Consider the following 28,000-nt stretch of genomic DNA (forward strand, 5'->3'; position numbering starts at 1 on the left):
CTCTGCTTGGTGATGCCCAATGACAGCACAAGGGCCAATGGGAAGTTCCATGGAAGCACTGCGAGGGGGACAGAACGCTGGAACAGGCTGTCCAGGGGGGTTGTGGAGTCTCCATCTCTGAAGACATTCGAAGCCCACATGGATGTGTTCCTGTGTGATCTACTCTAGGTGCTCCTGCTCTGGCAGGGGGTGGGGGTGGACTGGATGATCTTTTGAGGTCCCTTCCAACCCCTAACAGTCTGTGATTCTGTAATATTTGTACAAGTAGATCCCTCCCTCTTAAAAAGAGAGTAATTTCTTTGTGAAATGACCAGAAATATAAGAATCTGAAACTGAAGAAGGCTTTTTGCAACAAAACACGTGAACCAAATTGAACTGAAGTATGTAATGGAAAAAACCTATCAAGCAGAATACCTAAGAAATGTAGCTCATGATTAAGCCAATAGGTTAATGGAAAATTTGAAACTATCATTTCCTTTTTCTGGAAGGAAAACAAAAAATAAATGACAGCAACCTGGCAGCAAAGTTACAGAAAATACTAAAGAGTTCAACCACAATGCTTAAGAAAGCTAGCTGGGACATGGTTGCACTATTATTTATTTTCTGAAGGGAGACAACTTCCAGCATAGACAAGAATAAATAAACCACTTCTCTCTTGTCATAGCTTTAAGTACTGCTTACATTGAGCCTGTATGTGGGGCTAAACTACAGTGGTTACTCTATCACCCAATGACCCCTCTCCAGCAGAGAAATCAGTGCCTAAAGGTAAGGGTAAAAGGAAAGGTAGGAGATGTTAAAGAGGGGTCTGCTACAGAACACCTGACCAGGAAGACCAAGTGGATGAGGCCCTTCACAGACAGGTAGGAGCTGCTGCTCATTTACAAGCCCCTCTCCTCGTGGAGGGACTTTAACCATCCTGACATCAGTTGCACAGACAACACAGCAGGGCACAAACATTCCAGGAGATTTCTGGAATACACTCATCATAATTTCCTCCTCCAGCTGGCAGAAGAACCAAGGAGGGGAGGTGCCATGTTCTGACCAACAGGGAAGGGCTGGTGGGGAATGTGAAGCGCATGGGCAGCCTTGGCTGCAGTGACCATGACATGGTGGAGTTTAAGATCCTCAGGGCAGTGAGTGAAGAAGGAGGCGCTCAGCAAGCTTGAAACCCTCAACTCCAGAAGAGCCAGTTTTGGCCTCTGGAGGGACTGGGAGCTCTTGTGAGACCCCACCTTGAATAATGTGTCCAGTTCCGGTGTCCCCATCATAAGAAGGACATAGAACTCCTGGAGCGAGTTGAGAGGAGGACCACAAGGACGATCTAAGGGCTGGAACACCTTTGCTATGAGGACAGTCTGAGAGAGCTGGGTTGTTCAGCCTAGAGAAGAGAAGACTCTGGGGGAACCATATAGCTGCCACCATGACAAGTGCTCATCTACCCTTTCAAAATTGTGCTTTCAAATACTCATGAGTCAGGAGGAAACTGAGAAACACTCTGGTCTCAGATGTGATAGATCAGACCTGGGATTCCAAGCTTCTAATTCAAAGTTTTTTGTCTTAAAATGGATGAGACGCATAACAGAAGTAACAGAAAAGACTGGAATCCGGGGACTATTCCTTTCCTACAGAAGTGGAGAAAAGAAGGTTCCAAGGTGGCCTTATTGTGGCCTTCCAGTATCTGAAGGGGGCTATAAGAAAGCTGGGGAGGGACTTTTCAGATTATCAGGTAGTGATAGGACTAGGGGGAATGGAATAAAGCTGGAAGTGGGGAGATTCAGACTGGACATGAGGAAGAAGTTCTTCCCCATGAGAGTGGTGAGAGCCTGGAATGGGTTGTCCAGGGAGGTGGTTGAGGCCCCATCTCTGGAGGTGTTTAAGGCCAGGCTGGATGAGGCTCTGGCCAGCCTGATCTAGTGTGAGGTGTCCCTGCCCATGGCAGGGGGGTTGGAACTGGCTGATCCTTGTGGTCCCTTCCAACCCTGACTGATTCTATGATTCTAAGTGCTAAAACTATTAAGCTAGAATTTCTCTGCTTTTGCTTCTTTTTCCTGGCCCCTGGAATTTAGTATGCACAATCTATAGTACCTTGTTTTTCCCAGAAATTACAGAGATTGCTGTCATCAAAATAATTGGATGAGGCATTTGGGAAATGTGGGTTCAAGTCCTTCAAGAAGGCTTCAAAATAGTGTTCCCATTTCCTGAGCATGTGCTATAACTCCATCATACCCATACTCATTGTAGTAATACTTTCTGCCCTGTAAAATGTTATTATGTAAAATAAATGCAGTGAGTGTTTGTGGGTAGCTCATTCAAAACAATTCAGTTCATTTCTACCCTATTATCCAGGGTAGAATGATTCTCTTCATAGTCACTAAACATAAAATTAAAAAAAAAATAATTAAAAAAGGTAGAGCATTCCATAAAACTTTATCAGTTCCTATTCTGAAAGCTCCCCAGGAAGTTTTAAAAGCTCACAAGCAATGTGTGTAGCTTGCACAGGATTCAAAACTGAGCATGAATGTATTTAGAATCAGAATTGTTAGGGTTGGAAGAGACCTCAAGGATTATCTAGTTCCAACGCCCCTGCCATGGACAGGGACAACTCACACTAAATTAGGTTGCACAGAGCTACATCCAGCCTGGCCTTCAAAACCTCCAGGGATGAGGCTTCCACCACCTCTCTGGGCAACCTGTTCCAGTATCTCACCACTCTCATGGTGAAGAACTTCTTCCTAACATCCAATCTGAATTTATCCATTTCTAGTTTTGTTCCATTCCCCCTAGTCCTATCACTACCTGACATCCTAAGAAGTCCCTCATCCTGTAGTCCTTCCTAAGATACTGGAAGGTCATATTAAGGTCTCCTCAGAGCCTTCTCTCCAGGCTGAACATCCCCAGCTCTCTCAGCCTGTCCTCACAGAAGAGGTGCTCTAGCCCTCTAACCATCCTTGTAGCCCTTCTCTGGACACATTCCACCATGTCCATGTCTTTCTTATAACAGGGACTCCAGAACTGGATTTAGTACTCCAGGTAGGGTCTCACCAGAGTGGAGTAGAGTGGGAGAATCACCTCCCTCAACCTGCTGGCTACTCTTCTCTTGATGCAGCCCTACTTTCCTACTTTCAAAGTGGGGGGGCATGATAACTGTTTAGCATTCTCTTGTGTACTTTGTTTCTGTACCTGCTGCTGTCAGTCACTGAAACTTTTTATTTTATTCAGAATGTTCTCAGGACATGCAGTATTTTAATATATTTCATACAGTCTGCATTATTTAAAAGATCATTATTTAAAAGACTTTAAGCTGCCACAAGGATAATTTTATCTTTGGATTTACAGATTTAGACAAGCAGAATTAAACAATGCTCTTTTGAAGAAAAAAAAAACGAACTTTCCTCCCTCCCCCCCCAAAAAAACAGGACTTGTAAAAAGTGAGAGAAAGGACTCTAATGATGTAGAGACAAATATGGCAATCAGAGGAGGTGCAGATGTAGGCTTGAGGCACTGCTGCAGACATTGCACAGTTAAGCAGAAGTCTTAAAAGGATGTCTTGCAGCGTTGCTCCCTAGCTCTGGTTCCACACATGATGCATTTGCATTTTGTGCTAGTTAAGAAGTTCTCAACACTTCAATATATTTTCTTTGCCAGCATTCTGGTGCATCCCCAAAGACACAAAAGTCTCCCCCAGATGCAACAAGGATAAACGTAGTGGGTATGGTAAGTAATTAAGCAGCTTGGCAGAGATGTCTAAAGAGAAGATTGAAGGCAGGAAAGTCAGGTTAGTAGATCACACTCCAAACAAAGTGGCTCATTAGCATTGCCTGTCACAGAAGACATGACAGAAGCCAACACAAGATGCCACTCAGTCTCATAAAGTTTGAAGCACAGAGACTTCAGATGATGAAACTCCACCACAGTTTGACAGGTGTCCACCAAAAGAAATTTCACTTACATTGTCACAGGTAGATTAAAAGATTGATTTGTTAGAGTAAAACAAGTCAGAAGCATCATGATTGCAGTGTAGGCATATCTCAATGCTTTCTTTGTTATATATTTGTATTTCAAGCACATTATTGATGGGACCCAAAGCTTCTATTGATTCTTTTCCTTCTTTTTTTTTTTTTTTTCCATCCCTCATTTGATTCTACAGTTGAAAAATACCTACTGGGCAGTTTTACTTCCTTTTTTGCCCCCACCTTCCTTTGGGCCAGCAGTTAGCACACATTTCACTGAGCTGTATAAGCGTGCCATTCACTTTTGCTGTGAACAAGGAATCTTCAATGAAGGGTTGGATGCAGTGAGAGTGAAAGTGCAAACAGAAGTAGGTAGCACAGCTACAGATGTCAGCACTTAGGTCTGCCTAGGCTGTCACTAAACCCTTGTCTTAAGTCACCTACAAAGTCACTGATGCCATCTTTTTATTTTGCTGCCATGTCTGAGTGTAGCTTTGCACAGCAAAACAAGTAAGGTTAGTGTGCAATGCATTTGTTAATTCTGGATGAATATGCTGTGAAATCAGGCAGCAATGGACTGTCTGTTTAGATCACAAACATGAAGTTAGCTTCACACAAAATGGTCACCCTGGAATAATGTGTTCAGCTTGCTGAGAGGCCCAGACCACCTGCATCAGAGCGAGCTCTCCCTAAGCATCCAGTAAATGTTTGTGAAGTGCAGTTTCTGAAATGAAAAGACTGCATTTGGACTGACTGAGCAAAACATTTTAGCATGGATTTAAAGCATGCTTAATCATACTATTATTAAACAAATTAAATAATCTTACATGACTAGTCTGCAGTTTTTCCACTTCTTAGCTAGATGTGAGGAAGTATTTTTTAATAGACGTGACTTGAAGAAATTTTATGAATCACAAATCAAAATACTTCTCGGAGTTCTTAATTGAATATTTTCATTTCAATAAGACACTGAATTTGAGTAGGACATTGAACAATCCACTGCTTGTCACTATAAACATGTATTTAGATGGCAAAAAAAATAGTGACACATATCTAAAGTTGTTAGTGCTGTAAGAACCATTGTAAGAATATTGCACAGTCTTCTACAGTGCAAATAAACTACAAAAGACTTTAATGGAATAATTTAATGGAATATTTACTGGAATGATTGCTACATAAGTATTAAATATGAACATTAGGATTAAAATATACAAGCTTTTCATTGTGTTAGGTTTACCTGAGCTGCAACATGTTGTGCATCTCCTCCTCTATCCTCTGCACATTAAATTAAAGCTTTGTATATGTTAAGTGTACTGCACATATGCAGCTTGTATGTTAAGGACACTCAGTTACATCTGTCAGATAAAGGTTGCCTAAGATTTGGGGTTGAATAATTTCTCCAGGGAGTTTTCTGCCACTGTCTGTCATCAGTAAAGGTTAGTTGTGACTTTTTACCAACAAGAGTTAAAAAAAGGATGAGAGACCTGGGGCTATTTTGTCTGGAGAGGAGACCGAGAGAGGATGTAATCAATGTCTAAAAATATCTGAGGGATGGATGTCAAGAAGGAAGGGACAGGCTCTGCTCACTTGTGCCCTGCGACAGGACAAGGGGCAATGGATGGAAACTACAGCACAGGAAGTTCCATCTCAACATGAAGAAGAACTTCTTTACTGTAAGTGTCACAGAGCACTGAGACAGGTTCTCCAGAGAGGTGTGGAGTCTCCTTCTCTGGAGACTTTCAAGCACTGTCTGGATGTGCTCCTGTGTGACCTGTGCTAGATTCTATGGTCCTGCTCTGGCAGGGGGGTTGAACTCAATGATCTTCAGAGGTCCCTTCCAACCCCTAACACCCTGTGGTCACGTCCATAGGCTGGCTTATCATTCATACCACTTTACTAATAATCTCCCTGTTAAAATACCACTATTACAGCCAAGAATGTCTTTCCTCTGACTGTTGCTAGTTAAAAATGATTTTACAATGTTCTCAATGAGGCTAGTTCTCCTTTCTTTGTGCGTGGATCTAATTGTCAGTGGGATGACTTGCCTCAAATTGTAGTCTCTGTTCACCCCTTTTAGATGAAAGTTTGGGACTGGAGAAGAGCAGACTGCAGCTCTCATTTGAATCCATTAACACTGTTATGAAAGCGTTTAGCTGTTCCACGTATTACAGCAGCTGCTAGTGTGGCTTAAAATAAAATGGGAAGGGGCCATTCTGTTTTCAATAGAACAGTTTTTATGGTCTTGAATTTGGTAAAGACATCAAGCTAGGTTTTGATGACTGTTCCCTAGATGACTATCTCCCTAACAACAGATGATTCTTGTGTAATATTGGGAAAAAAAAAAAAAAAACAAAACAAAAACAAAAGGGCTTCAGTTTATAATCTTACTCTCGGCACAGCTTTTTTACCAAAACACAGAGGAAAAGGAGCCAGATTACTTGCAAGTGTCCTTCTCTCACCACCACTTGCCCACCCCCAAAAATGAGGTTGTTACTCAGAAGATTTTACCTCAGGTTAACCATAACACTTCTAAGAATACAAGAGACAAGATTTGGGATTAACAGATCTCTCTTTTGCTTTCTCTTATCCATTTTAAAGGGCTTTTTTTTTTTTTTTTTTTCCCCAGGAAGATGAGAACTCCTGTTTTATTCCTATAACCTGCACGTTTACCAAAGTCTCTGAAACCAACCATCTGCATAAACCCCATCAGAAAATATTCACCCACTTTGGCAGCATATGCAAAAAATCCCAAGGACTAATTCACAATTGATTTTCTTGCCATGATCACATTTTTGGAATAAAAATGTTCTCAAATGCAGCTAGTTTCCAAGTCTCTGACCAGTAATTTAAATCAGGACTCTGATAAGGAAAGGTTTTAAAATATCAAAGGTATACATTGATGTTTTTTGCTGTCAATGCAGACATTTCCTTCACTCAGTATGGATCACCTATATCCAAAGATGTACCCTCAAGCCACTAGCATCCAGTAAATATAACCTCTAGTGTGAGGTGTCCCTGCCCATGGCAGGGGGGTTGGAACTAGATGATCCTTGTGGTCCCTTCCAACCCTGACTGATTCTATGACAACTATATCCATAATCTTTATGATTTTAATATTAAAAAAATCAAATTTTGAAATCTGTAAGGGTTGTGCACCTTCTTCTTTCTTAATAATAATAACTTTTATTCAGAACACAAAGGGCAGACTTGAAAACAAGAGCATGGCAATATTCTCTGATAGCTAAAACAAAAGAGGAAAATTAAAAACAAGCAAACAAGTTTAAAACAAACAAACAAACAAACAACAAAATACCCTGAACAACAACATTTGCCACCTTCACTCTTATTCAAAGGTTGGAAAATAAAAGCAAAGCTTATTTGAGTCTGTTTCAAATGACAGCCCATGTGAGGGACTGAAAGGATTTAGTAAGACTTAATAATTAACCTTCACAGAGGGAGGGACACAATGCTAGAATATATTTTATTCTTCATGTGCTCTATCTTGTGCTTTAGCTTTTTATATTTAGGTAAAAAGTCAAAGAGGTACAGACTTCTCTGAAAACCCATTCAGTTGTCATAGAAATGCACATTTCCCAAACAACATTATTTACTTTTAAGTGTAAAAATAAGGAGTCATTTAGGAGTCTATATTGGAAAAGATCAGAGTAAGAAATCTTTACAGGCTGTCAGATGACTTCTATGAGAGAAACCTTGGAAAATCCTGAGTAATTCTGCTCTAATGCTGGTTTGGAACAATCCCTAAGTTTTCAACCAGATCAATTATTTATGAAAGTGTGAATGTCTTTTTTCTATATAATTGCATCCATATTTTTAGAAAGTGCTGGAGTAAACATGATCCTGGTGTTTTAATACCAAGCTAATATATTGTGAGTGGACAAGAGAGAGAACAAATTCTCCAAACTTCTAATTAAATGCTAATGTGTTTTGAGATTGGAGCAGCATTTTGATAAATTAATGATTACAAAATAAAGAATGCAATTACCCATTCTTGCTTAGATTTTAGAAATGCAGTAAGGGTCTGTGGAAGGAAAAGAAATTAAGCAACAAAAGGATGTCATCTGTCTAACCTAAGGGGAGGGACGTGCTGAGCCTTGCAGGGAAACTCCATTACAGTGCATCATTCCCTGCAGGCTGTGCTGTGGCATCTGCAAGAGTGCACTCTGAACTTTTATACTTAGCATAGTTCTGACTACATGTCCTCCTCTACAAATGGAAGAGGATTTTTAGATTCATCTTAAATTGCCAAATTATGAGCTGACTTTAGGAAAGATGTTCTACATTTTAGAATTTTAACAACTAAAAGTTTGGAAAGAAACTTGCTTTTTTATTTCCAGTTCCTGCTTGTTTAAATGCGAATAAGTAGATGATGAACTCAGTTTCATGTTTAGGTTCACAGAAGTATTTAGGTTTAATTTCTGGCTAGATTGTACATGTGCACCCATCAGTTATTAATTTTAGCATTGAGTGTTTCTCCTCAATGTTTCTCCATGTCTTTAAAAAGCCTTCTGTGTTTTCAGATTTATTGAACATTTCTCCAATTACAAAGTATTTATATTCTGGACATTTTTAGATGGAAAATATTTACTATATATGGGTAAATAATATTTATGGGTATATATGTATATATGGGTATAAATATAAATATATGGGAAAATAATATGGATAATATTTACTACATATGGGAAAAAAAGAAAGTCCATGAACTATGCCTTTAAAATTTTTCACAGATCTTGAACAGAAAAGTAGTAACATGTAAATAAATCACTATTGGGTGTAAAAAGGAAAATAATGATAGTTCTAAACAATCCCATTGGAGAAATAAGGGACTTAAACTAGTTGTACCAAAACAATCTTTCTCTTCTTGCCACTTCACTTTGGGAGATACTAACTTTGTGCTTCTGCTGGCTTCTGCTTGACCTTGGCTGCATTGTTTTGGCTAAGTTCTAACTTCTCTGCTCTGTCTCTTGTCCCTTTTTGTACAGGGGGGTAAGGAGGAGCAGGGACGGAGAAGCTATTAGCTTCCCCTGGTCTTTGGCCAGGGGGGTCCTCCTGCTGTTTATTAATTTTAAATACCTGTACATACCTGTAAATACTGTATATTTTGTACATATTCATTGCATTTCATTGTAGATTGTAGTTTTGCTTGTAAATACAGCTTTCATTTGCTTCCAGCTGAGCTGGTCTGGCAAATTTAATGTTGGGGGGGAATTTTCAACCCACCACAGCTCACAGTCTCTGTTTTGCTTATACTCAGTGTAAGAGGCCTTAGTCAGTAGTAGAAAGAGTATAGAAAAATTCTGCAGTCAGGGTTATCTTGATGCAACAGAGAGGCTGTGTCCTTTTAATCTGCTCCTTAACCATGACAAAGGGCAGGACAGTGGGCTGGCAAAGTTTGTATTCCTCAAGTCACAGCAATTGCCCTCACAGGAAAGAATGACCTCTGTATCATGCCTTATTCCTAGACAGTCCCTGCTAAACTGAAATAATTTTATGCCATTTTGTCAACCCTTATCACATTTTGCACTTCTTCATGTACATAGCAATAAAAAGAATAAGAAATGACCAGAATAAGCTTTCAGAAAATCACTAATAACCCACTTTATAAAAGCATGTTACCACATTATCTTGAAATGATTGCTGGGCTTTAGAAGTTTGAATAACTGCAGTGATTTTTTTTTTTTTTTCAAGGAAAAATTACTTTAAATTGGTAACCCCACTGAATAGCCAGCAATCATTAGAAGTCTTTCTAGTTTAATAGCATTATTTTTCTTTGTGCTGTGAACTGTTCTTGGTAGCAGGTTTCTAATGTTTAAAGATACACAACTTCTCATAAAAGCAGAGAATAATCTTCTAAGGTAGAAAATGTCTAACATTTATGCTAGCAGGTGTACACTCTGTCAAGGGCTATAGCAGAAGAATGAGACTGGAAAAATCTAATCTAACAACAGAACAAGGGAGATCAGTTGGAATCATGATATTCCACAGTCATTTTTTTCAAAATCCTTCTTTCCTCAGCAGTGTATTAAGAAAAATAAAAATTAAAAAAATTGCAATATAGAGAGAATATGCTAGTCTTTTTATATCATTTCTAGACCAATCTGGCTTTGTTCATTCCTTTTTCCCAAAGAAGACCATGGCATCCTTAAAAAAATGAAAGTGATGGACAAAACTATGCTGGGGGGAGTTAAGAGATAAAACGTGGAGCAGCAAAAAGCAAAAGAAGCACAAATCACTGACTTCTACTTCCTGCACTACCTGTAGCCTCAAGAGGATGGAGCATGAAATGTGGTGATGGGGTTGGAGACCAGGGAGCAGAGAAGACAGGTGTCTGGAGTGAAACTGAGGTATTATTCTCTAAACATTTCATTGTTTGTCTACTCATTAATACCATAATTGGTTTATGGTAACTGGCAATAAAATAAATTAAATTAAATCAAATTAAAATAAATTAAATTAAATTCCTGAATTTGAGATTGATGCTGGCTCATGGCAACTACTGCAAAGGAAAAGGTTGAGGACTATTAAAATATTTTATTTCCTGACTTTTTTACATTGGAAGAAAAGATAACTTCAGAAATCTTGTTCAATTGTGCCTTAAAGAAAAAATGTTCCCCAAAACCATGTTTCCGAAAGAAAAAATAAAATATAAAATATCCTTTACTAAGCATTCCTAAAAGATTTGCTCTCTTACACTTCTTATCCCACAAATGCTCAGGTTTGAAGGTCTTACCTTCTATATAGTTTAATCATAGAACTAATCACAGAATGGATTGGGTTGGAAGTAAGATCATCAAGTTTCAACATCCCTACCACAGGCAGGGACACCTTCCACTAGATCAGGTTGCTCAAAGCCCTGTCCAAGATGGCCTTGAACACTTCCAGGGAGTGAGCATCATAACTTGCCCAGGCAACCTGTTCCAGCATCTCATCACCTTTGCTGCAAAGAATTTTTTCCTAACATCCAGTCTAAACCTACCCTCTTCCATCTCAAAGCCACTCTCCCTCATCCTGTCACTACAAGACCTTGTAAAACATCCCTCCCCAGCTTCCTTGTAGGGCACTTCAGGTACTGTAAGAATCTTATTTAGCCATACCTATCTTCTTTAAAAAAGAAAAATAGAGAAAGAGCAGTGGAAGGAGGGGAAATAATCTTTCTCAAATGATTCTTACAGGCCTGTGATATTTACTGAAGCTTTAAAGGCAATTAGAGCTCAATACCACTACCACTAAAAAGATAAGAGTATCATTCAGGTGAGGCTAGGTGGCTGGTATTTATTAAAAAAAAAAATCTATGTTAAGCAATTCTGCTGGTCACAGAGCTCTGCAATTTACATTTTACAAGCTGCCTAGTGCAGATGAGCCAAAAAACCCCAACTTCTATCAAATGATTTTTAATACACATAAAGGACTTGTATTGTACAAACAAAAAATAAATCCAAGTGAATGAGACCTCATGTATGTAAACAATATATTTCAACTGTCCCTATGCAGTATTTCTTACCAAAGTTAGAGGTCATTTTCTATTACAATAAATTCTTCATGAAGCAAATAAACAGCTAGAAGCTTTTCATTTAAAGAGCAAGTTCTTTAAAAGGGTTTAAAACAGTCAAACTCATGATTCTGAATTAGAGAGCACAGTACATTGCAATTTAATTCAGATGGGCTTTATCACAACAAGAAAACTAAGTTTTGTGAGTAGAAAGGAAAATAGAAGAAAAGGATGATAGTGTTACATGTGACATGGAGCAGGAGGGTGCATTTTTTCAGCATTGCCTTTATTGGTAAAATGGCAATTTCACCTTAGGAAGGTTGCTCTTGATGTGTATCAGCATGAGATAAGGGTGACACAAGCCTTGGTATTTAGCACTTGGTAGGGTTTGATAATGGTTGGACTCAATGATTTTAAAGGTCTTTTCCAACTGAAAGGATTCTAGGATTCACACACATACAGGCACACAGAGAAGGAAAAGCTAATTTTACAAAACTCAAATAGTTCAACAGCCACACTTAAAATAGACTAGGATAGATAATAACAAAAAAAAAAAAAAAAAAGATGCTGTGTAAAATTTGTGTTTGCCTGAAAAACACAAATCAAGAATCACAATGATCTTGGAGGTCTTTTCCAACCTGGTTGATTCTGTGATTCTGGGACAATGAATTTCTTCATGAAAACTTCCAGTTTTGGGGGTTCTTTTCTTTTTCCTTTCCTTTTCCTTTCCCTTTCCCTTTCCTTTCCCTTTCCTTTCCCTTTCCTTTCCCTTTCCTTTCCTTTCCTTTCCCTTTCCTTTCCCTTTCCTTTCCCTTTCCTTTCCCTTTCCTTTCCTTTCCTTTCCTTTCCTTTCCTTTCCTTTCCTTTCCTTTCCTTTCCTTTCCTTTCCTTTCCTTTCCTTTCCTTTCCTTTCCTTTCCTTTCCTTTCCTTTCCTTTCCTTTCCTTTCCTTTCCTTTCCTTTCCTTTCCTTTCCTTTCCTTTCCTTTCCTTTCCTTTCCTTTCCTTTCCTTCCCTTCCCTTCCCTTCCCTTCCCTTTTTTTTTTTCCACACAGGAGGAAAATGGAGTAGGGGGACAAGACATTACCACCTTAAGGCACTCTTGAGACATATAGCAGTAATTATAGAGCTTGCTAAATAGATATATGGGGTAAAGAGCAGAAAACATGCTGCAGTCAGTGATATTAAAAACCCACAGCAGAAAGTGTACACCTAATGAGCCAACATGCACCAGCTTAACAAATATTTGGGTCATAGTGTTAGTGGTATAAATGTGCACTGTTTTGCTGACTTGCATGAGGAAATTTCTGTAAGCTATAGCATGAGCCAAGGTACATGCTCATTTTGCAGGGAAGTAATACACATTTGATTCAAACAGCCATGCAAAGACAACAGATGCTCTCTAAACTGACTTTAGTGAATATAAATAGATAGTAAACCACTTAATGAAATCCATTTCCTTAACAGTTTCTCTGATGTGTTTAAATATCATTCCTTTGAAACTGACCAAATTGGGAATGGTGTTTAGATACCTCAGGATAACTCCCATGCATCATAAGATATCCTTTCAAAGCAAGGGCACAATGCTTTCCTCTGTCAGCAATATATCTCAGTCTAACACCCAGATCCCATATGCTCTTGCTGGCTCCTGCCAAAAATCCCACTGTACTGCGGAGAGAAATTCAGCATGGAGATTTGGAGTTCCCAAAAGATGATGTTTGTTACAGTAATACTCTGAGAGGAAATGCTTTGTATGTTTGGCTTGTTGAGTTGAATATATTTAGGAAGCTCATTTTGCTCAAATAACAAAGGTGACATCCCCACTCCCAGCATCACTCCTGCTGTCTCACACATGCATCCGCTCACTCACTCATAATCGTTACTGTGTTCCATACACTTCCTGACTTAATAATTTTCTAAGAATCATTTAATTACATTCAGTAGAAGATAAGGATATGGGTATGTAGGTAAGTAATTGAAAGGAGAAAGAAAAGGAAAAAAAAAAAGAAACTCCATTTCCTCTTCATTTGGCAGCTTTGTCTAAAAGTAAGGCTGCATGTGAAGCACATCAATAAGCCAGATTATATAATTAGCTAATAGCCACAATTGACATGTAAAAGCAATTTATGACAGCTATTTTAGCAAACCAAGCCAGTTTAATACAATAGATTGTGAACCATTCACTTTTACAGCTTAATCATTGCTAAGTATCATAAAGAAGATATATTACACACATACACTCAGTAGAAATATGTACAGCAGGTAGCCAGAAGTCGTGGCATAACTAAACCTAGAACGCAGTCAGCCTTGAGGGACTAGAAGATGTAGCTTTGGCACTGCTGTGGCAAACAGCTGTCTCTAGTTCTGAGAGCAGAACTCTTTGGTAAAGTCTATGCTGGGACAGAGCACTGTTGCAGAACAGATTGAGGCTGAGTGCCAAATATGACCTCAGTTCTTGCCCCAACAAGGAAGATCATTGTTAAGGCTTAGTATAGGCAATGTTCACTTTTTTTTTCCTTCTCTTTCCTACCATCAGCAAGAAATATATAATCAGCTATGCCTTTCCTGAGAACAAATGCTATAAAGTGAGGTAAATGGCAACATTCTACATGTTGAAAAGGAAGTTATAATATTAAAAGCAAGCTAGATTTGCTTTTTCATAAAACATGCTGGTCAGTCCATAATTGGCTCTCTGCTTCTTAAGCCATGTAATTGTTAGCTTTCAAGATACATATTCACAGCAGGGAAGCATTCAGCTGGAAGGTTTTGTCAGATGAAGCTGAAGCTGAAGCTTTAGCTGGGGGGCAGAATACAATTGTCAAGATCCATACCAACCTTAAAGCATGTGAGTAAATTGCATTGTATCTGGGAGTTTTAACTTCAACAGGATTGTTTCTGCAAGTAAAGATTATACAAGTGAATAAGCATTGTTAAGTCAGTCCCAGTAAGTACATTCTTTGAAACCTATCCATTTCCAGACTAGGACTGGGAACACTCCTCTTGCATGCAGCAGCATACTAGAGTTTTTTATTTTGCAGCATCAAAGATAGGCTAAATGCAGTCATTTTACATTAAATTAATGATGTTTTAAGAAACTGTATCACAGGGATATTTTTTCAAGCGTGTTGAAAATGTTCTCTCACACTTTACTGTTACAAAAGTTACTGGGACAAATTTAGTCCTAGTGCATGTTCTCCAGATTTCTATTTCAGTGAGCTTGCAGAGGATATAAATAACAGAATCACAGAATGCATTGAGTTGAAAGGGACCTTTAAAGGTCATCTTGTCCAACTTCCCTGCAGTAAGAAGGGACATTCCCAACTAGATCAGGTTGCTCAGTCCCATTTGACCTGAGTTTGAAAGTCCTCAGGGATGGGGCCTCTACCACCTTCTAATGTTCCACTACCCTCACAGTAAGATCCATCACTCTCCCACTTAGAGAGAAGGATGTTGTGTGGGAGAGTGTCAAAGGCCTTGCAGAAATCCAGATAGATAACACCCATTGGTCTTCCTGTGTCCACTGGTGCAATCACTTCATTGAAGAGAGTCATCAGGTCAGGCAGGCAGGACTTGCCCTTAGTAAAGCCATGCTGGCTGTCTTGAATTACCTCCCTGTCACCTATGTGCCTTATCAGAGCTTCTTGGAGGATCTGTTCCATGATCTTCCCGGGCAGAGAGGTGAGGCTGACAGGTCAGTAGTTCCCAGAGTCCTCCTTTCTATCTTTTTTTAAAAAATGGGTGCCAAGTTTCCCTTCTTCCAGTCACCAGGGACTTCTCCTGACTGCCAGGACTTTTCAAATAGCATGGGCATTTTCTTGGCAGCTACATCAGCCAATTCCCTCCAGCCTCTGAGATGCATCTCATCAGGTCCCATAGATTTCTGTATATTCAGGTTCCTCAGCATAAACCAGCACAAAATATTTTCTTTCTGTATTTGGTAGGCAGAGAATGATACTAGCAAGGAGAGGGCAATAAAGTTTTCTAAAGCAATTAGGAGAGGGAAATAGACATATAGCTGCTTCATGTGTTATGAATCTTTATGAGATTGATATCACTGAGCAAGCACTGAGAAAATAATTTTCTGTGTACATTGATTTTACTCTGCCTTCAGATTAGTGTTGATAGCAAAGCAAAAGATTTCAGTGAAAGTTAAACTAAAGATAGGGTGGCCCTCTAGCATGGAATAAATTAGTACCTTCACTGGGAAAAGTTATATAGCATTCAACAGAAAGGGAACTCCTCACCTCGAAAGAGCAATCCAAGGTGAGTGTAGAGAAAAAATAAGAATTTATATAGTCAGACAGGAAAATCAGAATAAAAAGCTGGTATCCATTAGTGTAAAGCTCTCATCTTGTCCAGTGTTTCCCCCAAGCTTTTATTTTTCCATATCTTTTGAGAAATAAAGTTTGCCTGTATGGTTTTTTTTTTTAACAATTTGCATTCTCTCCTCATGAAAAATATTTTTATGAAGCATTTCTACGAAAGCAAGGGACAAAAATATTTTTTAATGGCAGATGTCATTGTTGACATTTAATCATCTTAACCTTGAATAATCATGTCAGTGGACTTTATGTCCAAAAGGCAGTACAAGGTAGCATTTGCAAAGTTGCTAACTTCTTCCCTTGGGATTTACTGGAGTGGCAACGTGAGTATTACCAATACATCTGACAGCTCTTTAATAGAGCTCCATGTTTCCATGACTTGCCAGTATCAGTGCTTATCATTTACAGAATAATTTCTTTGTCTCCTAACCTTTTCTGACATTTATAGCTCCTGTCATCTGTACTTTTCAGTCTTCTGTACTTCTATCCATACTCCCAGAAACACTTGTAATTGATGTTATTTCTATCTCCATCTATCATACTGTTTGCATTTCCTCCCTTCCTTCTCCCACAATAAAAGCTATGCGACCAGAAATATCTTTGCTTAGATTGTAAAGCTATTCAGTACCAACTAGGAGGAACAACTGCAAAGAACTGCTGTTCGAATAGTCATAAGCTATGTGAGGTCAGCATAAAAATGCTCAATGAATAGGAAGCATCAGTAGATTTTTCAGATACTCTGAATGCCAGAAGTCTGTGTAGCTCTATAGCATATGCAGACTGATTAAATATAATGGACACTTTCACATGGGATGTCCTTTATAGGAGGAAACCACACTTCTCAAATTCCAGATTCCTCTTCTAAAGCATGGAGACGCTAGAACATATAAAACCATATGTTTTGGGTACTATTCTTTTTAGCATAGAGTGCTAGCATAGCCTTACTAAAGGTGATTTTCATTATCAAGATAGCATAAATATAAGTAATTTTATAATAACTCCTATCCAGGCTCTCATATATGACTAACATAAAATGGAGATAAAGGTTGCACCAAGCAGACATATTCAGAAGTGACATAAAAGCAGTATCAATAATTCCTTTATGTTGTCTATTGTTCTTGGTTTCTAAACTTAGTCTTTTAATATACAATAACTCTATATAGTTTCATCTCCTTTAATATGAGGATAAGCAGCAACAGAGAGATCTAGGCAATAAAAAGTATTATGATTTCACTCAACTCCTGGAAGGAAAACAATTTTTTATATGGTACCTGCAGAGCCACGTGTGCCTTAAGAGTTTTATTTTGAATATTTCACGTTATAGCTCAACATATGAAACCTGAAAACATCAACCTGCAGTGGCTGACAGAAACAGAAGTAGTTTAAATCACATACACATAAAATAAATGTCATATATATACAAAATCTGTTTTCTTCATAACAAGTCATCCTCACATAGTTTGTTATTGCTTTAAAGTTTATTGAAAAGCAAAGGAATGAATGCAGTTAGTTTTCCTTTCTTATAGCTGAAGAACTATTATCAGATTTTTGCAAACATAGTTTGGCCTCTATTTGGGTTTTCCAAATCTTGTGCTTTTGAGGATGATGTCTAATCTCCTCATAATGATTGTTTTCCTTCAGTGCCTTACAGCATTTCAAGAGTCAGAAGTGCAACTGAAGCTCATTCAATAAGCTCCACAATCACATTTACACCATCTTTAACCTTTCCTCCAGTTTCTTACTCGTGATTGTGGGAGTGATGTAAAAGTAATGCCTTTTTCCCAGGTCTGTCAGCATTCCTGATCTTTCCTGATGACTTTCAAGTCAGCTCTTTTCCCTTATTTTTGCTGTCACTTCAATGCTTTCTTTACGCTAAACATTTGGTTGTTTTTTTGGCAAATAAGCCTGAAGGCTATTACAGTTTGCCATGCCCATCACTGACAACAACAAAAAAAAGGGTAAGGCCAGCCACAAAGCTTGCCAAAAGGCTTTTTCCACTCTTTAATTACTTGTGTAACTGCTTGCACATACCTGGCTGGATCCACAACCTTAATTCTTACAGATAAGACTCCATTAAAACCATTTCTTCTTTTGCATTTTTCTGTTGTACAGTTTCACTCTTTTCATTTGAGTGATTTAGAATAACAGACCTTTATCTTAGAATCATAGAATTGCTAGGGTTGCAAGGGACCACAAGGACCATCTAGTTCCAACCACCCTGCCATGGACAGGGACACCTCACACTAGATCACGTTGCTCAGAGCCACATCCAGCTTGGCCTTAAAAACCTCCAGGAATGAGGCTTCTACCACCTCCCTGGGCAACCTGTGCCAGCGTCTCACCACCCTCATGGTGAAGAACTTCCTAACATCCAATCTGAATCTACCCATTTCTAGTTTTGCTCCATCTTACTGCAGTAGTTCAGCATGAAAAAAAAAAAAAAACCAAAAAATAATCACACATTTTTGTTAATGATAGTGAAATGATCACTGTGGTCCTGATTACAGATAGGTAAGATATGACAAATCACTTTTTTTTCTCCTAATGAAATTGCAACTATTTCAGCATATAGTTTTGAAGAAGAGGAGCAATCATAAATCTGCTGCACTCCTTTATATCATTCCAAATCATAGTTCTGTAACAGTAAATCTATTGTTTTAGTTGATTTAGGAATGGGCAAAGGAAGACAAATTAATTCATAATTAATTCTCAATGATCAGGCAGTTAATATGTACTGTACTTTTTTCCCAGGAAAGCATGTCTGTGGAAAAAGCGACAAGAAAAGCTTTCATACTATTTTATACATTAGCATTTTCTACCATTCCATGAATTAGTTGCAGGTTCATTAATCATTTTTTGCAGTTAAACAATTATGCCAAAAGTGCAAATGAAGTAATTAAAGATAAGTAGTTACAGTCCTCTTGTGAAGAAAACAAGTTTAAAATGGTGCTTTCCAATTATTCACTGAATTGAGAATTCTGTTAATGCATTGCTATGTTCCACTCTGTGAACTGTGTTTTACAGTTACATCCAACAAGTAACTGCAATTACAGAATCACACAATCAACCAAATTGGAAGAGACTTCCAAGATCATCCAGCTGATCACCCAACCCTATCCAATCAACCAGACCATGACACTAAGTGCCTCATTCAGTCTTTTCTTAAACACCTCCAGGGACATCATCCCCCCCAGCTACCTGGGCAGCCCATTCCCATGGCCAATCTCTCTTTCTGGGAAGAACTTCTTTCTAAGATCAAGCCCCTGCACAGCTTAAGACTGTGTCCTCTTGTTCTGCTGCTGGTTTCCTGGGAGAAGAGACCAACCCCCACCAACTCCCTTCAGGCAGTTGTAGACAGCAATGAGGTCTCCCCTGAGCCTCCTCTTCTCCAGGCTAAACACCCCCAGCTCCCTCAGCCTCTCCTCACAGGGCTGTGCTCCAGACCCCTCCCCAGCTTTGTTGCCCTTCTCTGGACACATTTAAGCAACTCAACATGTTCCTTGAATTGAGGAGCCCAGAACTGGACACAGTACTCAAGGTGTGGCCATAGCAGTGCTGAGTAAAAGGCAGAATGACTTCCCTGCTCCTGCTGGCCACACTACTCACTGCTGAATCTCTGTAGTACCCCTATGAGACAAGTGATTGCTGTTCCACCTTGTAGACAGAGTTGTTACAGATTGTTTTTCTATTATTTTTTTTTTATTTTAACTGAGTGCTTTAGGAGCACAAGCAAGTTACATGCAGCAACACAACAGAAGAATATGAGAATTTATGACTCCATATGAGCGTCAAACCATCAAATTATGTTGCTTTAGGCAAACTTCACAGGTATGGTCTGCTTAAGGTTATTTACAACTGGCCATAAGGTGTTGGGCATGTAATTCAACAGAGCTCAGCTCAGGTAAACAGAAAAGCTGGAACGCTTCTGGAAAAGAATGATGTTTTGTTTTCGTTTGGTTTATTTTATTTTATTTTATTTTATTTTATTTTATTTTATTTTATTTTATTTTATTATGTTTTATTTATTTTATTTTGTTTTTTTTTAATTTAATTTAATTTAATTTAATTTATTTTTATTTTATTTTGGTTTATTTTATTAATTTTCTTTTCTTTTCTTTTCTTTTCTTTTTTTTCTTTTCTTTTCTTTTCTTTTCTTTTCTTTTCTTTTCTTTTCTTTTCTTTTCTTTTGGTTTATCTTATTTTATTGTTACTTGATTTTATTCTTATTTGATATTATTTTTATTTTATTTATTTTTTTTATTTGACCACGTGTGAACTATTCTGTATTAAAAAGTTGAGGCGAAAAAAATTAACTTTTATATAATGCTGGGTTTAATACTACTACTTCAAACATTTCAATTAAAAATTATGAAGTCATAAAAAGTGTAACCAAATGCATATTTTATCCAAAGTAAGAGGTAAGCATAAGTTCTTGGTTTGTGCATTTCATTAATTGCAATGACAGATCCAATTATTCTCTCTATAAGAATGTAGGAATTGCTCTCTTTTTGAATCAGTTTAATATTGTCTATTTGCAAGGGAAAAGAAATAATTATTTTAACCTTCTCCTCTGAGCACAGTAAGTTCTAATTGTCTAAAAGAGCAAAACACTTTATGTATTTGAAACTGAACTCAAATTTATAACCTACTTAGTAGTAAGACATCTGTCACTAACTGGTGATGAAACCTTTCTTTGACTACTTTAATAGTTCCAGAATATTTTCAAAGAGGGTGAGGAAAAAGATAAGAAACCTAACCTTAACCCTGGCCAAGAAAGACACATGGAAAATGGAAAACAACCTTGCCTCAGACAAAATGCTTATGAATACTTCCCCTTATGTGATAAAGTTCTGGGTCCTCTATTATGCTTTTTTAGCATCAGCTAAGGATTTATACACCTAATTAGCACTCTAATAAATTCAGATGCATTCTGCTAACAAAATTAATAAACTAAAATATTCTACCCTCAGTGATACCACATTTGAATAGGTAAATATCTCCAGAGAACATGAGGATATTTATTAACAAATAAAGCTATCCAGGAGGGAGCTTCCTTTATGCATGGAATGTCTTCTTTCTTTTTTTATCTTGATTTTCAATTCCCAACACTTCTGTTCCCCTAATTCTCTGCCTGGGTAACAATAACACCTGAGTCTTGCCAGCTTTTTCATACAGGATGTTCTATGCTTCCCTTATTAAAAGATATCAAATGTCTGAAAACACTTTCTCAGAGATAATGATAATGACTTGAGTAATCTTATCAGTATATGGCACACGGAGAGAAATTCGTCACAGAGGCAGAACAAATTAATTCATATTTCTTATAGACACTCCTGTGTCTGTAAGTCTGAACTTGAAGGTGAATCAGTGGTGGAATATTACTCCCTGTTGCCATGGAGAAAAAAAAAAATAATAAAAAGATATCCTTGGATGCCTTGCCCATCTTTGATTTTTGAAACACAAACCATGACATGGAAAGTGGTGACTTGGAGAGGTACCTGGGAGTATTGGTTGACAGTCAACTAAATATGAGTCAGCAGTGTGCCCAGGTGGCTAAGAAAGCCAATGGCATCCTGCCTGGTATCAGAAACACTGCAGCCAGCAGGAAAAGGGAGATGATCATCTCCCTGTCGTCAGCACTGGTGAGGCCACACCTTGAGTATTGTGTTCACTTCTGGGCCACTCAACACAGGAAGGACATTGAGGTGCTGGAGCATGTCCAGAGAAGGGCAATGAGGCTGGTGAAGGGCCTGGAGCATCTGAAGGAGCTGGGGTTGTTCAGCCTGGAGAAGAGGAGGCTGAGGGGAGACCTCATAGCTCTCTACAACTACCTGAAGGGAGGTTGGAGTGAGGAGGGGGCAGCCTCTTCTTGATGACAAGTGGCAGGATTAGAGGAAATGGTTATAAAAGCTGCACCAGGGGAGGTTTAGGCTGGATGTTAGGAAATACTTTTTCACTGAAAGGGTTCTCAACATTGGAATGGTCTGCCCAGGGTGGTGGTAGAGTGACCCTCCCTGCAGGTGTTTAAGCAGCATGTGGACCAGTGCTTAGGAACATAGAATCATAGAATCAGTCAGGGTTGGAAGGGACCACAAGGATCATCCAGTTCCAACCCCCCTGCCATGGCCAGGGACACCTCACACTAGATCAGGCTGGCCAGAGCCTCATCCAGCCTGGCTGCAAACACCTCCAGGGATGGGGCCTCAACCACCTCCCTGGACAACCCATTCCAGGCTCTCACCACTCTCGTGGTGACGAACTTCTTCCTCACATCCAGTCTGAATCTCCCCACTTCCAGCTTTATTCCATTCCCCCTAGTCCTATCACTACCTGCTTTAGTGCTGACCCTTCAGTGTTGGGTCAAGGGTTGGACTGGATGATCTCTGAGGTCTCTTCCACCCAGATGTTTTCTGTGATTGTAGGCACATGAAACAACTATTTTCTGTGATTCTGTGAAATCCTGAAACATACTGAGCTCTTCTGTCTCTTGACTGGGTTTAATGTTGGTACTGAATGCCTAGAACCTCTTGAAAGCTTTAGGAGGATTGGGAAAATTTAGGCTGAGAAGTAAGCTTCTACTATTCTGTTTCTTCATTAAACAGTGCATTTTCATGTGATGCTTTATGATTTTACATTAATATTAAAATCTTTTAATAATGCTGTACTTGATTTCATAAACACAATCATCAAGGTGCTGAATGCCATGAGCTGAAGCCAAAATATAAGGGAATTAATTACAACAAGTCATGTTAGACATGTTTGGGTTTGTCTTAGAACTTCTGAGTTACATGTAGCTATTAATGGGCTTTTTATTCCTATGTGTCAATTTCTTGTCTAATTTCTCCTCTGATGGGAGATTTATCAGCTTCAGGCTTATTTTTTTTTCTTTTCTACAGCTACATTTTTCTATAAATTTTGATTACATTGATGTTTAATTTGCATTTAAAAAACCCAAAATATAAACCAAACTAACAACTGTAGCTTTCATTTGAAACTAACTCCTATGCTTAGAAATGCTGCAGTTTATCTGCCTGTAGAAATGTGTTCTTCAGGCCAGCTCTCTCCCTTTCTCTCCCCATGCAGACTTACTTGTTATACTAATTATTCTTGAGCATCTCAAATTCATACATCTCTGGTACCACTTTGCTGCCATCTTAGGAACAAGTTGTTTTCCATGAGGGTAATGGAACACTGGAACAGGTTGCCCAGGGATGTGGTTGAGGTCCTGTCCCTGGAAATGTTCAAAATCAGACTCAGTGTGACCCTGGGCAGCCTGATCTAGTTGGAAGTCTTTCTGCTCACTGCAAGGGGCTTTGACAAGATGTCCTTTGAGGGTCCCTTCCAACTCGATGCAGTCGGTGAAGATCATTGCATCAGTCATGACCTTTCCTCTATGACACAATCCCTACATTGCAATATGCTCACTCTTAGCTGCCTAAGGCACCTGCTTTATCTCCTGTTCTTCTATCTTGCATGCAGAACTGCTATGCTAGCTTCATGTGCTTCGTTTTAAGCTCCTTCCTGAACCAAGATCCACACGAAACACATTTACTCCCCAAGTATAACAACTGAAGTTAAATCTCAGAATTCTTACTTTTCTGAGGACATTTGAAAATCAAAAAATTGGAATTAAAATTTTGTAGTGGTTTTATGATATCAGAAATTAATCAGAATTTTGCAGATTTCAGGCTCTTTTTTTTTTCTTTTTTTTTTTTTTTTTGTAATTTAATGGAATTTGCCTGAATCAGTGGAATTAGATGATCTATGTTTTAAGGAACATAGGAAAGACATGAACTTTGTCAAGTTAGAAAGAGAGAAATGCACTAAACGATTGAAACTAGGAGATAATTTAGCAAGTTTTAATGTAATTAACAGTGTGACTGGGACCTTCTTTGATATTTGCCTGGAGATGTCCAGTAATATGGAACAAGTAGCCTTTTCTACCTTAGTCTATATGAGCCCTGAATATTATTTCTGTCAGGAATCCCACTGACTTATTGCAATAAGATAACCTATAGAATTTGAGGTGGGCCCATGACAACTTCATGAGGTTCAACAAGACCAAATGCAAGGTCCTACATCTGGGTCGGGGCAATCCCAAGCACCAACACAGGCTGGGCAGGGACTGGCTTGAGAATAGCCCTGAAGAAAGGGACTCAGGAGTGCTGGTAGATGAGAAGCTCAACATGAGCCAGCAGTTTGCACTTGCAGCCCAGAAAGCCAACCAGAGCCTGGGCTGCATCAAGAGAAGTGTGGCCAGCAGGTCAAGGGAGGTGATTCTCCCCTTCCACTCCACTGTGGTGAGACCCCACCTGGAGCACTGTGTCCAGTTCTGGAGCCTCTATTACAAGAGGGATATGGACATGCTGGAAGGTGTCCAGAGAAGGGCCACGAGGATGATCAGAGGGCTGGAGCACCTCTCCTATGAGGACAGACTGAAAGAGTTGGGGCTGTTCAGTCTGGAGAAGAGAAGGCTCTGAGGTGACCTTCTTGTGGCCTTCCAATATCTGAAGGGGGCTACAAGAAAGCTGGGGAGGGACTTTTTAGGGTGTCAGGTAGTGATAGGACTAGGGGGAACGGAGCAAAACTAGAAGTAGGTAGATTCAGATTGGATGTTATGAAGAAGTTTTTTACCATGAGGGTGGTGAGACACTGGCACAGGTTGCCCAGGGAGGTGGTAGAAGCCTCATCCCTGGAGGATTTTAAGGCCAGGCTGGATGAGGCTCTGGCCAGCCTGATCTAGTGTGAGGTGTCCCTATCCATGGCAGGGTGGTTGGAACTGGATGATCCTTGAGGTCCCTTCCAACTCTAACAATTCTATGATTCTATGATATTATTATAATTGAACATCTTTTTCTTAAAGAATGCATGTTGAACACCAACTCCTTTGAATGGAGCACTTCTGTGTTCTAGAAGTCTATACAGCATATATTATAAAGATTCTATGTAACTAATTTCATAAATAAATGTTTTGGCAATATAATGACAGCCACAGGATGTGTAAAATGCATATTAAGCATTTATTACAATCTTGATATGTAGAGATGGAGGAGATACACCCAAGTGTTTATCTAATCATTTGGAAATTACTCATTTGGTTATGTTCCAAACCCTTCTAACTTAATCAGTACCTAAAGCAGGTAGGTTGACATGTTGATTAACACTGAACTGCTATTAGTTTTGAAAAGTGATAAAGACTAACAAAAACACAGACAGCATATTTATATTATTTCAGTAAAAACCAAATTAATTCCCTTCTGTGCTACTTAAGATAATGTCCAATCACTGAATATTCCCATAGATGATTCACTCATATAGGAACAAGTGTCGAATTCAAAAGCAGTCTGGTGAGAAAGGAGTTTTGCACCAGAGCCTTCTGTTCTCATAAATACTCCTCTTGATGGCATTCTCAAAGCTTCTATTTCACCAGCAGAAAAAATATGAGATTTTACACAAGGCCAGGCAGATTACAAGTAATAAAAGCCTAAAATTATAACTGAAACAGCAACATGCTTTCCAAGTTTGAATGCATACAGTGTTTAGGTACTGATTTTAAGCAGATTAAAATTCTGATTGTGTTTACTTAACTCCACATTTTTTTTTTAACATATATCATAGAATCACAGAATGGTTTAGGTTTGAAGGGATATGCAAAGGTCATCTAGTCCAACCCCTCCCCCCCCCGCCCCCTGCAGTGAGCAGGGATATCTTCCATCAGATCAGGTTGCCCAGAGCCCTGTCAAATCTGACTTTGAATGTCTCAAAGGATAGGGCCTCAACTACTTCCCTGGGCAACCTGTTTCAGTGTTCCAGCACCCTCATGGTAAAGAACTTGTTCCTAACATTCAATCTAAATCTGCTCTTCTCTAATTTCAAACCATTGCCCCTCATCCTATCACTACAGGCCTTTGGAAACAGTCCTCCAGACTTCTTTGTAGGTCCCCTTCAGGTACTGGCAGACCTCTATTCAGTCTGCCCAAAGTCTTCTCTTCTCCAGGCTGAACAACCCCAGCTCCCTCAGCCTGTCCTCCTAGCAGAGGTGTTCCAAACCACTGATACTGGACCCACTCCATCAGGTCCATGTCCTTCCTGTGTTGAGGGCACTGTATCTTTCAAGGTTTAAAATTGCAAGGGATTGAAGTAATGTGTGAAGCACTTCCCCCTTCTTAAATCTACCTCCAACAGCATGGAGAAGATGATTAGAGCCAAGTTTCCTTTCCTTGCATTCACTGTGCACTCATTTTACACCTTGTATTTTACAATCTACTTGTACGGCATCCCACGTGCCAAGGGTAAATAATTATGTTGAATTTGAGCAAAGCTTAACATCAACTTCTGGCATTACTTCTGAAGCCCAAAGTGAAGGCCTAGCTGAATCTGTTTTATCTGAACAGGTAAGCAAGGGTGAATATATTTGAACTTTGAAAAAAATAGATAAATGTTTATGAGATGAAGACTTGTGTGTCCAACATCTGACATGTCATGCCACCAGATGGCAAAAAAATCTTAGTCTGTCTCTAAGGTATTGTGATGGTTTTAAGGCTATGCCTTTAATTTCTTTTCACAGTGTTTGAGCAGAAAAGTAAAAGAATTTAAATAAATCACAATTGGGTGTAAGAAAGCAAAATAATGATTATTCTAAACCTTTCCACTGGGGAGATAGAAATGTTTAAGAGTACTCAAAACAAAGTTCAGTCTGTCTGGTGTTTCTCTGCTGGGCAGTCTGCATTTCTCTTCTGGCTTTGCTTTCAAAGATAACTTACTGGCATATTGACCTTGAAAAGCTCAGTTTAACAACCTCTCTGCTTCTTGTCTTTCTTCCTTCTGCCAGGGGGGTCTGGGGAAGGCAGGGAAGGGGGAGGCAGGGGGGCAGCTTTCCTGGCTTTAGCCAGGAGGGTTTTGTGCTGTTTCTGCTAATTGTACATATTTGTAAACACTGTAAATACTGTATATTTGTACATATTCGTTGCATTCCATTGTAGAATGTAGTTTTTGCTTTGTAAATACAGCTATATTTGCTTCTGAACTGAGCTAGTCTGGTGGGGTTAATGTGGGAGGGGAATTTCAGCCTACCACACTACAACAGGTATATTGCTGCACATCAGTCAGATACTGAGGGAAGGAACAATTTCATTTGGAACAGGCAATGTTCAATGTCATCACTAAATTTTCCAGGCTCAATGAGGAGCTGCTGAATAGTGTAGTGAAGTCCCTAAAAAGCCCTCTCAAACAGCTGGCACCAGATCAAAGGTGACATACAGTTTGAGGAGTTTTGAGTTGTGATTTTTTTGAACTGAAGAGAAAAACCTTGACACTATTTACTGTTGTCTTCAGGACAGACAGAACCTCTTCCTTTCAAGAAATGCAAGGGAAAACAATAATAGCATTGACAAACATGATATTACTCTCAGGGTGCATCAGAGTGAGCTGAAAATCATAACCCAGACTACTGCTAAGACTTTACTATCCAGATTGTTCATTGATGTCAACCAGAGATTAAAAATCCACAAGAGCTATCTAAGATGTCTCTTTCTGCAGCTGCTTATTCAAGGAACTAAAAATTACTTGAAACAAAAGAATCTTACCTAATTTAAATTCAGAATTTTCAACATACCTACATGAAAGAATTAATTATTCTAGCTTTTATGAACTGAGGTACTGTGCAGCAAGTGCCAAACTATTCCAGATGCAATGTTTGATAGGAAAGGGTGCTTAGTATTCTTTTTAATTAATCCTTGTAAGCTCTGAGTATCTTTAGTCAGCTGATTTGTAAGGTAAACACAGAAATTAGCACACGCTGTTTTTACTTCAGAAAACACAAATTCAGCTTTTAATTTAGGTCACTTGATCTCTGCTTCCTTCCTGTGTGCTCACTTTCAGAAGACTGGAACATAATGTGACTCAGCTGGACTCTTTTGGCAGCATCTACTCAACGCAGGTTCAACGTGGAGACATTTGCAGGTCAGGGCTGATGTACACTGGTGGAGCACTGCAAGCATTAGTGTGCCTGCCTGCTTGCACTAAGAGCTATTAGTGCTTTGCTTTCATCAGGGAAAACTTCATTCCTTTTCCTACTTATATATTGTCCCAATAATTAACTTAATAGTGATATTTCTATTTGCTTAATGGCCCTTTTATGACCCAATTCCAAATATTCCTGTAATCATTAACCCTTAGCCTGTGTTCCAGTTTAGAGTGTAAAAGACTTTCTACAGCTCAT

The sequence above is a fragment of the Indicator indicator genome, chromosome 1 (assembly GCF_027791375.1).
Source record: "Indicator indicator isolate 239-I01 chromosome 1, UM_Iind_1.1, whole genome shotgun sequence".
Classification (NCBI taxonomy): Eukaryota; Metazoa; Chordata; class Aves; order Piciformes; family Indicatoridae; genus Indicator; species Indicator indicator.